The sequence below is a fragment of the Nerophis lumbriciformis genome, linkage group LG03 (genome assembly GCF_033978685.3).
Source record: "Nerophis lumbriciformis linkage group LG03, RoL_Nlum_v2.1, whole genome shotgun sequence".
In the NCBI taxonomy this organism is placed as follows: Eukaryota; Metazoa; Chordata; class Actinopteri; order Syngnathiformes; family Syngnathidae; genus Nerophis; species Nerophis lumbriciformis.
In genome coordinates this window covers 66,744,642-66,759,624 of record NC_084550.2, presented here as the reverse complement: position 1 = coordinate 66,759,624, position 14,983 = coordinate 66,744,642, and the positions used below count along the sequence as shown (strand labels likewise).

Here is a 14,983-nt window from a genome sequence, read left to right as displayed (position 1 = left end):
CAATATGTAATATGTACAATATACACACTGCAAGTATGTATATATCTATATATATATATATATATATATATAATGTAGTAACAGACACCTTCATAAAAATATGTAATATGTACAATATACACACTGCAAGTATAAATATAATGTAGTAACAGACACCTTCATAACAATATGTAATATGTACAATATACACACTGCAAGTATAAATATAATGTAGTAACAGACACCTTCATAACAATATGTAATATGTACAATATACACACTGCAAGTATATATATAATGTAGTAACAGACACTTTCATAACAATATGTAATATGTACAATATACACATTGCAAGTATATATATATAATGTTGTAACACACACCTTCATAACACTATGTAATATGTACAATATACACACTGCAAGTATAAATATAATGTAGTAACAGACACCTTCATAACAATGTGTACAATATACACATTGCAAGTATATATATAATGTAGTAACAGACACCTTCATAACACTATGTAATATGTACAATATACACACTGCAAGTATAAATATAATGTAGTAACAGACACCTTCATAACAATATGTAATATGTACAATATACACACTGCAAGTATATATATATATATATATAATGTAGTAACAGACACCTTCATAACACTATGTAATATGTACAATATACACACTGCAAATATATATATATAATGTAGTAACAGACACCTTCATAACACTATGTAATATGTACAATATACACACTGCAAGTGTAAATATAATGTAGTAACAGACACCTTCATAACAATATATAATATGTACAATATACACACTGCAAGTATATATATAATGTAGTAACAGACACCTTCATAACAATATGTAATATGTACAATATACACACTGCAAGTATATATATAATGTAGTAACAGACACCTTCATAACAATATGTAATATGTACAATATACACACTGCAAGTATATATATAATGTAGTAACAGACACTTTCATAACAATATGTAATATGTACAATATACACACTGCAAGTATAAATATAATGTAGTAACAGACACCTTCATAACAATATATAATATGTACAATATACACACTACAAGTATATATATATAATGTAGTAGCAGACACCTTCATAACAATATGTAATATGTACAATATACACACTGCAAGTATATATATATATAATGTAGTAACAGACACCTTCATAACAATATGTAATATGTACAATATACACACTGCAAGTATATATATAATGTAGTAACAGACACTTTCATAACAATATGTAATATGTACAATATACACACTGCAAGTATATATATATATATATATATATATATATATATATATATATATATATATATATATATATATATATATATATATATATATATATATATAATGTAGTAACAGACACCTTCATAAAAATATGTAATATGTACAATATACACACTGCAAGTATAAATATAATGTAGTAACAGACACCTTCATAACAATATGTAATATGTACAATATACACACTGCAAGTATAAATATAATGTAGTAACAGACACCTTCATAACAATATGTAATATGTACAATATACACACTGCAAGTATATATATAATGTAGTAACAGACACTTTCATAACAATATGTAATATGTACAATATACACATTGCAAGTATATATATATAATGTTGTAACACACACCTTCATAACACTATGTAATATGTACAATATACACACTGCAAGTATAAATATAATGTAGTAACAGACACCTTCATAACAATATGTACAATATACACATTGCAAGTATATATATAATGTAGTAACAGACACCTTCATAACACTATGTAATATGTACAATATACACACTGCAAGTATAAATATAATGTAGTAACAGACACCTTCATAACAATATGTAATATGTACAATATACACACTGCAAGTATATATATATAATGTAGTAACAGACACCTTCATAACACTATGTAATATGTACAATATACACACTGCAAATATATATATATAATGTAGTAACAGACACCTTCATAACACTATGTAATATGTACAATATACACACTGCAAGTATAAATATAATGTAGTAACAGACACCTTCATAACAATATGTACAATATACACACTGCAAGTATATATATAATGTAGTAACAGACACCTTCATAACAATATGTAATATGTACAATATACACACTGCAAGTATATATATATAATGTAGTAACAGACACCTTCATAACAATATGTAATATGTACAATATACACACTGCAAGTATATATATAATGTAGTAACAGACACTTTCATAACAATATGTAATATGTACAATATACACACTGCAAGTATAAATATAATGTAGTAACAGACACCTTCATAACAATATATAATATGTACAATATACACACTACAAGTATATATATATAATGTAGTAACAGACACCTTCATAACAATATGTAATATGTACAATATACACACTGCAAGTATATATATAATGTAGTAACAAGACACCTTCATAACAGTTTTTACAGTGTACTTTCTCAAAGCTACTGTATGTTTAGTCTACTTGCTAATTTACTGTGACTCTCCTTGTTACTTCCTGTGTTGGTTGACATGTTTGTCCAGTATTGTTTAAATGTCAGCACGCCAACTGTTAGCATACTTGCAAAAACGTTAGCATTCTAATGTATTTTGTAATCTGTTTAACTACTTTTGTGTGTTTAAACCAAAAAATCATGAATTCTGATACTTGGTGCCATCTTGGAAGTATGCTAATATTAGCATGCTAATGTGTTTGCTGGCTATTTAGCCTATTTTGTATGATTCAAACTAAAAATCATGAATTCTGATACTTGGTGCCATCTTGGAAGTATGCTAATGTCTCTCATATTAGCATGCTAATATTTTTTGCTGGCTATTTAGCTTATTTTTGTATGATTAAAACTGAAAATCATGAATTTTGATACTTGATGCCATCTTGGAAGTACGCAAAGGGTTTTTTGCTCGCTATTTAGCTTATTTTTGTATGATTAAAACTTAAAATCATGAATTTTGAGACTTTGTGCTATCTTGAAAGTATGCTAACATATTTTATATTAACATGCTAACAATAGCATGCTGACATTTTACATTAGCTTTTTTGCAAATTTTACATGTTTAAACCTACAAATAGTGCATTTTGGTATTTCCTCAAACCGTTAGGATTCCAACGTTTAGCTGATTTTGTATGTTTTGACCTAAAATTATGATATTTGGCGCCTTTTTGGAAGTATCCTGATGTCTCTTATAATAATATGCTAATGTTAGCATGCTAATGTTTTATACTAGCTTTTTAGCTAATTTTGTGCGTTTACACCTAAAAATAGTGCATTTTAAATTTTGGCTCTATCTTAGAAGTACGCTAACTCGTCCTATGTCATCATGCTAAAGTTTTATGGTTTTTCTTTTAGTTAAACCTAAGAATCATGGATTTTGATGCTTGGTGCCATCTTGAGAGTATGCTAACGTCTTGAATATTAGCATGCTAATGTTTTATGCTAGCTTTTTAACTACTTTTGTATGTTTACACTTAAAAATAGTTCATTTTAAAATGCTAACTTGTTCCATGTCATCACACTAACGTTAGCATGCTAACAGTTTATGCTAGCTTTTTAGCTAATTTTGTATGTTGTAACATGAAAATCATGGTTTTAAATCCTTGGCGCCATCTGGGAAGTATACTAACCTTGATTGATTGATTGATTGAAACTTTTATTAGTAGATTGCACAGTGAAGTACATATTCCGTACAATTGACCACTAAATGGTAACACCCCAATAAGTTTTTCAACTTGTTTAAGTCGGGGTCCACTTAAATTGATTCATGGATACAGATATATACTATTTTCATAATACAGTCATCACACAAGATAATCATCACAGTATATAAATTGAATTATTTACATTATTTACAATCCGGGGTGTGGGATATTAGCACGCGAATGTTAGCATTTTAACATTTTATGCTAGCTGTTCAGCTAATTGTGTATGTTTACACCTAAAAATAGTGCATTTTAATACTTGGCGCTATTTTATAAGTACGCTGCCTTGTCCTATGTATATTGGGCCCCTTGGGGGCGGTATAGCTCGGTTGGTAGAGTGGCCGTGCCAGCAACTTGAGGGTTCCAGGTTCGATCCCCGCTTCCGCCTTCCTAGCAAGACACTTTACCCACCTGCTCCCAGTGCCACCCACACTGGTTTAAATGTAACTTAGATATTGGGTTTCACTATGTAAAAGCGCTTTGAGTCAGTAGAGAAAAGCGCTATATAAATATAATTCACTTCACTTCACTATGTCATCACGCTAGCGTTAGCATGCTAAAATTTCATGCTGGCTTTTTAGCTGATTTTGTATGTTTCAACCTAAAATGGAATTGGATACTTGGCGCCATCTAAGAAGCATGCCCGCTTCGACCGACCCTGAGCCAGAGATTCAAGGCACAGACAGCAGGCCCGCCACAATTTCCCGGGAAATGTTCCAGTCATAATTATTATGATAATAATAATGATTATTATTACCCACTGATGATAATCCTACACAGATCAGATCATCTTTACACTATGAAGTAGAGGAAAACGTGACATGTCTACAATCCTGTTAATAATAAATAGCAGGTACTCGTTAACAAGGGAGATAAGTTGTACAGCTGCTCTTGTTTGGCATACAGGAAGTCACCCTCCCCATTTTGAACCTTGTTATTGTTGGTGTTGAAAGGAGTGTCGCAGATAAGACATGTTTCACTGCCTCTGTTGTCTGCAGCAGAGGGAGGCCTTGGTGACAGCGAGACAAACAGTAAAGACGGCCTTGGCTTGTGGGAAGGTGAGAAGGGAGGGCGAGAGCTGTGGATTGATGATGACATAGCTGGGTGTTGTTTTCCAGCACCGTGGTCGTTTTGGGCAGCAAAGCATGTTGGGTAACACCTCCGCTGGCCTTGCACTCTTGTCTTCTGTGGACTGCAGCCTTAGAGCTCAGAATAGAGGCAGGGAGGACAAATGATCTCTCATAGATTTATGACTATTTTACCCTATTGCCTCATATAGTGGCCATCTAATGATTATTCATATTATGAAATAAAACATATTTGGATAATTATTTCTGTAAATAAAAAAATAATACTGTACAGTCAGCCCTTATTTGTTGCTATGCCAACATGACCGCGATAAATACATTTCTGCAAAGTATCAATCATTAATTATAAATCAAATATTTTCATAGAGGTGTTGTAAAAACAGTGTTTACAATCTTCTAAATATGTTTTTCAACCTCTTGTCATGTCTGTGTAATCATGTTTTGTTTTAAGTCATGTTTTGTTTAGTTTCTGGCTTTTCACTCCCTTGTCTTGTTTGCATGATTACCCATTAGTTTCACCTGTTCCACGTTTTGACTCATTGTGCACTCTTGTTTGTCACCATAGCAACCATTAGTTTTCACCTGTCACGTCACGCACCTGTTTCACGTTTTGAGTCACGCACCTGCTTTCACTAATCATGTCCATAGTATTTAAGTTCATTCATTTTCTGTTGTTCGTCCTGACGACATCCCCGCATTTATGCTCCTGCACACTCTCCACACCCTGATGACCCTTGCTACTCTTTTTTTCATGCCGGTTCCATGCCAAGTAAGTTTTTGTTTATTTAGCCACAGTTAGTGTTTTGTTTAATTGTTCATAGTTTCTGCCAATGTGCAAGTTTTGTGTTTATAGTCTAGTTTTGTACCTCCGCCCCTGTGCGCGCTTTTCGTTTATTCCTTTTTTGATAATTTAAATAAATCATGTACCCACCTTCAAGCCTTGACCAGTCCAGTTCATTTGCACCACGGGAGAACAAACCAAGCCACAGTCCAAGTCATGACACCTCTAGACATGACATTTGGTCATCTTTACACTCTTTCATACCAGCATACTTGCCAACCCTCCCGGATTTTCCGGGAGACTCCCGAAATTCAGCGCCTCTCCCGAAAACCTCCCGGGACAAATTTTCTCCCTAAAATCTCCCGAAATTCAGGCGGAGCTGGAGGCCACGCCCCCTCCAGCTCCATGCGGACCTGAGTCCGCTTTCCCACAATATAAAGAACGTCTACAGTAAAGCAGTCCGTCTGCCGTAAACAGCAATGTTGTGACACTCTTAAACGGGACAATACTGCCATCTAGGGCATTTGATGAAAGCACTTTTGTGCGTGCCACACAGCAATGCATCATCAGAGAGGGTGTTCAGCATGGTTAGAAAGATAGTGACAGAGAATAGAACAAGGATGGACAATTCAACCCTTAACTCAACAATGAGTAGATGAGTGTTATGTGTGTGTATATGTGTAAATAAATGAACACTGAAATTCAAGTATTTCTTTTATTTATATATATATATATATATATATATATATATATATATATATATATATATATATACAGTATATCCCCGCGACCCCGAAGGGAATAAGCGGTAGTAAATGGATGGATGGATATATATATATATATATATATATATATATATATATTATATGTATATATAATATATATATATTATATGTATATATAATATATATATATCCATCCAGATGGATATATATATATTATATGTATATATAATATACATATATCCATCCATCCATTTATTCCCTTCGGGGTCGCGGGGATATATATATATATATATATATATATGAAATACTTGACTTGGTGAATTCTAGCTGTAAATATACTCCTCCCCTCTTAACCACGCACCCGCCCCAACCACGCTCCCCGCGCCCACCCCCCACCTCCCGAAATTGGAGGTCTCAAGGTTGGCAAGTATGCATACCAGTATAGTAATTTTTGCTTGAGACTGAGCCAATCAGTGGCCACAATACTGAACAGTGTGCTCTGATTGGTTTGCTCTCCTATAGTATTGATATTTTTACTTTATTCCGCCATTCTTATGCTTGAAAAGGCTTACCGTATTTTCCGGACTATAAGGCGCACTTAAAATCCTTATTTTCCCCCCCAAAACTCGACAGTGCGCCTTATAACCCGGTGCACCTAATGTATGGCATAATCGGGTTGTGCTTACCAACCTCGAAGCACGGTGTAATGATGCAGTCACACATAAGAGATATGTGTAGACTGCAATATGACTCAAGTAAACAACACCAACATGTTATATGGTACATTGAAAATATAGAACATTACACACGGCGTTAAAAAATCTATCAAAATGTTTTAGTAGGACTTTGGTAAGCTATGAAGCCGCACCGCTTGATGGATTATACTGTGCTTCAACATAGGAGTATTATTATGGAGTGTGTGTATAAGGTAAGACATATTACCGTATTTTTCGGACTATAAGTCGCAGTTTTTTTTCATAGTTTGGCCGGGGGTGCGACTTATACTCAGGAGCGACCTATGTGTGAAATTATTAACACATTATATCAAATAATATTATTTATCTCATTCACGTAAGAGACTAGACGTATAAGATTTCATGGGATTTAGCGATTAGGAGTGACAGATTGTTTGGTAAACGTATAGCATGTTCTATATGTTATAGTTATTTGAATGACTCTTACCATAATATGTTACGTTAACATACCAGTTGGTTATTTATGCCTCATATAACGTACACTTATTCAGCCTGTTGTTCACTATTCTTTATTTATTTTAAATTGCCTTTCAAATGTCTATTCTTGGTGTTGGCTTTTATCAAATACATTTCCCCCAAAAAATGCGACTTATACTCCAGTGCGACTTATATATGTTTTTTTCCTTCTTTATTATGCATTTCCGGCCGGTGCGACTTATACTCCGGAGCGACTTATACTCCGAAAAATACGGTATCTGGCGTTTTGTTTTGCAATATTATGCAAAAGCAACTTTTCTTGCCTTCTGGTACCTGCTGATGAGTCTTTGGGATCTGCATAAGTCCTGAAAAATTGCGCGCGTCTGCCTTTGTAGTCCGTACCGACAAGCGTCTTCTTTTTCTCTATCTTCTTGTTATGTGACATTCATCCTCCGCTGTTGCCATTTCTAATATAAAGTAGTGTAAAGTTCTTAATTATATCTGTCAGTAAACTCGCCATGAAAGCGCTAAAACATACCGGTGTAGTGAGTTTACATTATTCACCCAAGGAACTTTACTTATTAGAGAGTTCCGGTCGGACCGTTTTTCACGGGACACATTTCCGGCGTTGTTGTTGCGTGCAGTGTTTTTCAACCTTTTTTGAGGCAAGGCACATTTTTCTCATTAAAATATCCGGAGGCACACCACCAGCAGAAAACATTAAAAAATGAAACTCGACCAGGTCGCCGTGCCTTATTTTGAGTTTGTTGGTGTTTTCCTGTGTGTAGTGTTTTAGTTCTTGTCTTGCGCTCCTATTTTGGGGACCCTCCCTGTTTTGTTGGTGTTTCCCTGTAGCAGTTTCATGTCTTCCTTTGAGCGCTATTCCGCACACCTGCTTTGTGTTAGCAAGCAAGAGTATTTACATTGTTGCTATCCTTCTTTGTGTGGACATTGTTGATTGTCATGTCAAGAACAGATGTACTTTCTGGACGCTGTAAGTTTTTGCTGTCGTCCAGCATTCTGTATCTGTTTACTTTGTAGCCAGTTCAGTTGTACTTTCGTTTTGCATAGCCATTGCCTTTCCCTTTTGTTAATTTTTGATTTAAGCATTACATACCTTTTTACCTGCACACTGCCTCCCTATGTGGTCTGCATATTGGGATTACAACAAACCATCCTTGTCTCACCCGACACATTCCGACTTTTACAAAGCAATTAACTACCTGCTGCCACCTACTGACATGGAGTATTACGTGGTTACCCTGCCGAGTTTTACACAGCACAGGCACTAAGCAACGGCACATTATTTGCAGATTATAAATATTGATTTGCAAAAAAAAATTTTTGGACCAATTAGGTGAAGTTGCATAATTTCTTACGGCACACCAGACAATATCTCACGGCACACTAGTGTGCCGCGGCACAATGGTTGAAAAGCACTGCACTAGTGAGCCACGGATGAGTAGATGCTGCTCCGTTATTGATTGAAGTAAAGTCTGAATGTCATTAAAACAGTTAGCTCCATCTTTTGACACTTCTACTCCCGTCCTTGCACACTACACCGCTACAACAAAGATGACGGGGAGAAGACGCTGTCGAAGGTGAGTCACGTAAATAAGACCGTCCACAAAACGGCGCATCCTGAAGCGACTGTCAGAAAGCGGCTTGAAGATGATCTGTAAAACATCATCTATGCCACATTTTGACCAAAGAACTACCATTACATGTTATGTCATACCTGCCAACTACTCCGGTTTTCCCGTAATTAGTACGGTTTTCATCAACCTATTCCGGGTTACGGTTGCAGTGATAAAAAATACGGTTTTTCATTCATTAAATTTTTCTATTTTTTTTTAAGTTTTATTCACGAAATCGCGTAACAACAATCACCATCGACACTGCTTCCCGTAACTTCCTATCGAGCCATTCCGAATGCCATGCGCGAGGCTATTTATAGCACCGCTGCCAAGCACGAGGCACCTGTTGCCCATTGTTTCCAAACGAGCGAACGATCATGGAATCAGCCGGAGAAAAATCGCAAACGAGTCTTAAACCGAAAAGAAAACTGCAGTCATTCCGTGAAGAATATTCAAAAGCCTATCCGGGAATAATTATCCGTTCCAAAAAGGGTGAAAACTACGCGAATTGCACCTTGTGCAGACAAGATTTTTCGATCGGACACGGAGGAATTAGCGATGTAAAAGACCACGTTGGGACAAAAAAACACAAGTCTAATGCCGTTGCTAAATTTGGATTTTAGCCACAAAAAGGTAATGACACCAATGTTATCTATTGGAATTGTTTAGTACTGTTATACTGTTAAAAGTGTTTATACTATTTATGCTTTCAAGTCCAAGTTGAAGAAATCTTGTTAAATGTTGACAGCATAACTACCAAAATACAGAAGTATGTCCTTAATATTTTTGCAGTGCTATTTCTGTTGAAAAGTTAAAATGATTACATTAGAGATGTGATGTGCCACTTTTCAAGTGTCTGATGGCTTAAATTAATTTTCATTAATTTTTCATATTTTGAATTCTTTTGAAAGGCTTACAAAAAAACTACATTTGAATTGTAATTCCATGCTATTGACAGGACTATTAATTTTAATGAAGTTAGCTTACCATGTTTACAGTATGATCATTGTGATAGAAATGTGAATTTTAGGCACAGAATATTTTTTACAATTGAACAAGGCAGTAGATTATACAAGCTTGGACAGAAAGTTAATAATGACACCAATTTTTTTTTAATGGAATTGTTTAGTACTGTTTTACCATTTGTTTACTGTAAAAAGTGTTTATACTTTCAATTAACAAATTGAAGTCTTGTGAAAGGTTGACAGGATAACTGGCATTAACTGTCAAAATAATTTCAAACTATTGAAGTTAGCTTACAGAATAAACATGTCAATCAACCCATATGATTTTTGCTGTAATATTTTTGTTTTGAAAAGTCACTGTGACTGATAGAAAAGTGATGGTTTTAGCAACATTTTAACCTGTCTGAATGCAATCAATCATTTTGCGTCGGGGGGGCGAAGCCTGAACCCCCCACCAGGACTTTGTCCTGGACCTACCGGGGCCTGCGGCCCCTGGACCCTGGCTACTAGGTTTTTCTGATTTCAAAAGTTGGCAGGTATGTTATGTAGACCACAAGGAAGTCTTTTACATTTAGAAAAAAACAAGACTCCTTTAATGCGCCCTATAATCTGGTGCGCTTTATATATGAAAAAAGATCGAAAATAGACCATTCATCGGCAGTGTGCCTTATAATCTGGTGCGCCCTACGGTCCGGAAAATACGGTAATTTAGGACCCAAAAATTGTAAAACAAAAAAAAATGTAAACATTCCCCCCAAAATCTGAATGTATAGCAAAGTACAACCATGTAGCTTTTTATTGACATTTTCTTGAAGAACAATAATTATTATTTCATCATTCATTCAGTTAGAATAGATTTATTTTAGCATTGCATAATTGTATAAAACATTTATTTTTTTTATAAATCCCATGTTGTATGTGCTGGTTTATGTGTTGAATAATGTATCATCTTTGTGATTAACATTTGACAAGGTTTAGTTAATCTGTTAGTCGGTGAGATATAATTATTAAATAGGAGTAAAATCAAGAGTAAGATTACTAATTGACTGTTGGTCTCTGAGTGGGCGTCAAAGGTTGGGAGCCCTTGGATCGAAAAGGTAAAAAAAAGGCTTTTTGTGTGTCAACATGTGCAAGTGTCGCTTTATTTGTCATGAATAGCTGACCAGATTTAATAGATTACACTTTTTCACTGTCCTGGTGTTACTTATTGAGCAAAGAAGGCCGTGTTTGTGCTCCATCTCCCAGGTGACCTGTTGACTTTCACACATTGCTAAACTTTTGGTTTTGACTTTGTGTATTCATTTCATTGGCAGAATGCCCGAGGGAGTCGAGCATGAATAGGTCAGCGTGAGATGAAAAATGTAAAAAATTGATGTCATTAATTATTAACAAACTTGCAGCCTGTTGACACAACACACTAAAAGTGAAACTGACCTGCTTTCCTGTTCAAACAGCTCTGGAATCTTTCAAGGGCCTCCAGCCGGAGTTCAGGCACATTCCTTCATGGTAAAAATAACATGCTTGAAATGCGAAATGATCATAAACAAAGATAGCAGTTTATAATGAGGTCTGTACTGGTAAACAGCACCTAGTTTTTACAACAAAATCCTTACTTGCTTATAAGAGGATCAACAACACCCGTAAAAGTATAGTGCTAATACAGACATAGGGTTACCGGTCATTTTCATATAAAATAAATATACATAGGAGGTGTGTGACAGGCGAGTCTTAAGACGGATGGTTCTGCAAACAAATGAAAAATGTCAAAAGTTTTAGTACCTGTAAAGGCAAGACTCAGAAGGCAGTGCATTCCACATAGTTAGTTACAATCATGACGGAAAACAACCAGAAACACACAAAAAACATTTGAAAAGTGGTAAAAAGTGAGTCTTTAAAAATCACCGCTGACTGAGACGCATTGCACTCCATGAGAGTTAAAGAGCAGACAACACAATGCTGACCTCTGCTGGGGAAGATACAAACTGCAGTTTAGATCTTAATAGATTTCTACCCAATTGAAGGCCTCACTGCTCACTCAGAAGAGTGCCGAAATGATCTATTTTTAATCATTCAAAAATGATTTGTCGTATTCCAAATATTGTACAAAAGAAAGGAACTGTATTGTGATGAAGCCTTCATTGCACTTCCTGTTTGGATGTTTTCATTCAGGCATGAAGTCCATGCAGACATCATGGAGATGTGGATGTTGGAAGGTTTGGGGCTTTGAGCGCCAGCGACGCGAGTCTTGATTCTTTGGGCCAAAGCCCGGACGTAAGTGCATGTCTTAAGTTAGAGATGGTTTCACTACAATACAGAAGTGAATTTCGGCAGCAAAGTTGATTTTTTTCTAAGTTGAACACAATGTATGTACCAATGTTATATGTATAATATACATATATATATATATATATAATATACACAGATATAATATACATATACAGTATACACATGCATATATAATATACATACAGTATATACGCGTACATGTATGTGTATATATACATACATGTGTATATATATATATATGCACGTGTATATATATGTTTGTATGTACAAGTGTATATATATATGTGTGTGTATATATATATGTTTGTATATACATGTGTATATATATGTGTGTATATATATATATATATATATATGTGTATATATATATATATATATAAGTATTTATATATATGTATATGTATATATATATATATATATGTGTGTGTGTGTGTGTGTGTGTGTGTGTTTGTTTGTTTTACCAATGATAGTCACACACACACTAGGTATGGTGAAATTTGTCCTCTGCATTTGACCCATCCCCTTGTTCACCCCCTGGGAGGTGAGGGGAGCAGTGGGCAGCAGCGGTGCCACGCCCGGGAATAATTTTTGGTGATTTAAAATACACATGTATATATACATGTATGTATATATACATGTATGTATGTATACACATGTATATATACATGTATGTATATATACACGTATGTATATATACACATGTATATATACATGTATATATACACATGTATATATACATGTATGTATATATACATGTATGTATATATACATGTATATATACACGTATGTATATATACATGTATGTATATATACACGTATGTATATATACACGTATGTATATATACACATGTATATATACATGTATGTATATATACACATGTATATATACATGCAGTACATGTATATATACATGTATACATACATGTGTATATATATATATACATGTATACATACATGTGTATATATATATATATATATACATGTATGTATATATACATGTATGCATATATGTATGTATATATACATGTATATATATATACACATGTATGTATACATGTATATATACATGTACTGCATGTATATATACATGTGTATATATACATACATGTATATATACATGTATGTATATATACATACATGTATATATACACATATGTATATAAACACATGTATATATACATGTATGTATATATACACATGTATATATACATCTGTATATATACATGCAGTACATGTATACATACATGTATATATATACACATGTATGTATATATACATGTATATATACATGTACGTATATATACATGTATATATACATACATGTATATATATACATACATGTATATATACACATTTATGTACATATACATGTATGTATATACACGTGTATATATACATACATGTATATACATAAATATATATACATACATGAATATATACATGTATACATGTGTATATATACATGTATATACACATGTATATATCCATGTATGTATATATACATGTATGTATATATATACATGCATGTGTATACATAAATATATATACATACATGTATACATGTGTATATATACATGTATATACATGTGTATATACATCTATATATACATGTACAGTATATACATACATACATGTATACATACATGTATAAACACATACATGTATATTTACATGTGTATATATATACCTACATGTATATATACATGTATATATACATTTGTATATACACATGTATATATACACATGCATATATATACATGTGTATATATACATACATGTATGTATATACACGTATATATACACATGTATATATACATGTATATATACACATGTATATACACATGTATATATACATGTATATATACACATGTATATATATACATGTGTATATACACATGTATTTATACATGTGTATATACACATGTGTATATACACGTGTATATATACATGTGTATATATACATAAATACATACAAATATACGTGTAATATATACACATGTATATATACATGTATATATATTACACGTATATTTGTATGTATTTATGTATATATTATGTATATACACATGTGTATATACACATGTATAAATACATGTGTATATACACATGTATATATATACATGTGTATATATACATGTATATATATACATGTGTATATATACATGTATATATATACACGTGTATATATACATGTATATATATACACGTGTATATATACATGTATATATATACACGTGTACATATACATGTATATATATACACGTGTATATATACATGTATATATACATGTGTATATGTATGTATGTATACACATGTATATGTACATGTATGTGTATATACACATGTATATATACACATGTATATGTACACGTGTTTATATACATGTGTATATATATAAATACATACAAATATACGTGTAATATATATACATGTATATATACATGTGTATATACACATGTATATATACACATGTATATATATACATGTGTATATATACACATGTATATATATACATGTATATACACATGTATATGCACATGTGTTTATATACAT

The 14,983-nt window shown here is 33.1% G+C and overlaps 1 long non-coding RNA gene across 1 annotated transcript in view; it reads left to right on the top strand.

Annotated features, from left to right (window-relative positions):
• Positions 1-12,500, top strand: part of LOC133588851 (uncharacterized) — an 84,104-nt gene extending 71,604 nt beyond the window's left edge. Inside the window, exon 4 of the long non-coding RNA XR_009814263.1 lies at positions 12,314-12,500. This is a non-coding gene — a long non-coding RNA (uncharacterized lncRNA). The remainder of the gene's footprint in view (positions 1-12,313) is intronic.
• Positions 12,501-14,983: the final 2,483 nt, after the last annotated feature.